Raw genomic sequence first — 2,499 nt, 5'->3', positions numbered from 1 at the left:
TTTTTTGAATAATTTTATTCCATCAATTCCTGGTTCCTTGTTCTTTGCCAATTCCTTCAATGCTTGTATCAAGCATCTTAGAATTGGTGAACTACAGCACCCATTCATGGTGTATTTCTATTGCTTTACCTGCTTAATCTACCTTTTCTGAGACCCTCTCATCCCTCCTCATATGTAGAGAGAAACAAGGGCATAATCTTGCAATCTACGTTTGTACTTTCCCAACAAATTGGTATAACAGACAAGAATTTAACCTAAGCTGGGCAAACAAATGTCCCTCAACCAAAATTTTGAAATTAGAATTAAGAGTGTTTTAAATTGGAAAGAAAATAAGAGAAAGAGATGTCAAATTCAGGAGTCATATTTTCCACAATGTACACTGAGAAGTAGAGAAAGCAAGTCCGTAAAGAAAGCAATACAAGGGAAGAAAAAGGTCAAAATCCCTTTGAGCCCTACTTTTTAGTTCTTCAGCCATGCTACTCTTAGAAGATTACCCTGGAATCATATAATAAATCAGCATGAAGGGTTGACTTGTTTTCTGCCTTTATACTAATAAAATGCCCTAAAATGCACAAATGCACTTAAAAACAACAATACACTCAAGTTGAAATCAGCATCCAACTATTCCTGTTCATGGAAGAGAGATAAGATGCCTTAAGTTGTATGGCCTATTTTTAATCCTTATGCCAATTAACTTCTGCCTCAACCACACCGCTCACTTATCGTCAAAAAGAAAATCAGTTTTTTTTCTTAATTTTAACTTTTCATGGTTTGGAAGGATGATCTGCTAAAAAATAAAGGACTGTAGGATTAATGGAGTTAAGGGTTTATGCACTGGACTGCAAGTCAGTTTGAACCACAAGGTCAGTGGTTTAAGCTCACCAGCCACTCCTCAGAAACTCTATACAGGGTCATTATGAGTCAGAACCAACTCCATGGCACTGAACAACAACAAAATAGAAATTATATAATTTAAGTAATATATTAGTTTCTGTTATGGAATAAGCAACTTTAAATTTTAATGGCTCACAAAATATGTATTTTCTTTATCAAGGTTCCTCCATGGCTGAGGTCTACTGGGCTTGGCTGGAACTTGAGGGTGGCTAGAAGCAACTCTTTGTTCCTTTTTAACCAGAGACTACACAAGGCATGGACTTCTGGTGTGGCACTGTAGGATCTGCACCAGACTGCAAACCACAAGACTAGCAGTTCAAACCCATCAGCTGCTACTCAGAAACCCAATACAGGGTCACTATAAGATGGAATTCACTCAATGGCACTTAACAACAACCCAGAGTATGGTACATCCTTCTTATGGCAGATCATCCCTGAGTGACAGGCAAAGTTCCAAACTGTACAAGTGTATCCATGCCATTTCATCTACTAACATTCCATCGGACTCCCAGGATGGTGCTATAGGATACATACTGGACTGCAAACCACAATGTTGGAGGTTCAAACCCACCAGTTGCTCCTTGGAAACCCTATGGGTTGGAACCGACTCCACGGCACTTAACAACAACAAATGCTATATTGATCAAAGTACCCCACTGACCAAGTGCAAGTCAAAGGGTCAGAAAATACATTGTCACCATGAAATTACAGCAATGACATGAAAATATATTGCTAGCAAAAAGGCAGCAGTGATGAATTGAGGGCAATAATCCAATCTAACATGGACAATAAAATAACAGGTTATTTTTTATTATACTATTATATTCTATAACAGTAAAATGAACTATAGAAATACCCAATAAAATGGATTATTCTAAAAAAAATTAATGTTGGATGAAATATGTACTTCATAGAGAATACTTGCTGTTGTTAGGTGCTGTCAGGTCAGTTCCAGCTCATAGAGAGCGTATGCACAACAGAATGAAACACTACTCCAGGCCTGCACCATCCTCACAATTGGTATGCTTGAGACCATTACTGCTGCCACTGTGCCACTCCACCTCGTTGGGCGTCTTCCCATACATACATAGTTTGATTAAATTAGAATAACATTGATATAGATAAAAATAGGTGATGTATATATTTTATAGATACACATAAAGGTGTTGAACCTATAAAGAATGTTAAAGAATTACTAACTGAAATTTCAGGGTTGACTATGTTGGCAGTCACACCCAGAATTTAATCATTAAGTTAGCAATGCTATAAGTACCTTGGAGGGTTGAGGATCTGTGATATTTAAGGTTTTGTGTCAATGTGACTAGACCAGAATTCTCAGTGGTTTGGAAGTTGAGACGTAATTATCCCCATGAGGAGATCTAATATACTACAATAGACTCTATGATGAGGTCTGCTATGAGCAGCCAATCAATTGAAAGGATGCTTCTTTGGGGGGGGTGGCCTGATTCCAATGTATTAGACACTCAGGAAAAAAACTTACTTGCTTTCTGCTAGGTCTGGATCTTGCATGTGGCTTGTGCTACAACTTCCACTTCTTTAGACTTGAGTCAGTTGCTTGATCTATTACCTGCTGATCCTGGGAGT

At 37.9% G+C, this 2,499-nt stretch overlaps 1 protein-coding gene across 1 annotated transcript in view; it reads right to left on the bottom strand.

Moving 5' to 3' along the window:
* Window positions 1-2,499, bottom strand: part of ADGB (androglobin) — a 330,382-nt gene that overhangs the window by 102,256 nt on the left and 225,627 nt on the right. The window lies entirely within an intron of this gene.

This window comes from Chrysochloris asiatica, unplaced genomic scaffold (assembly GCF_000296735.1).
Source record: "Chrysochloris asiatica unplaced genomic scaffold, ChrAsi1.0 scaffold00182, whole genome shotgun sequence".
Classification (NCBI taxonomy): domain Eukaryota; kingdom Metazoa; phylum Chordata; class Mammalia; order Afrosoricida; family Chrysochloridae; genus Chrysochloris; species Chrysochloris asiatica.
This window is presented reverse-complemented; position numbering and strand designations above follow the sequence as displayed.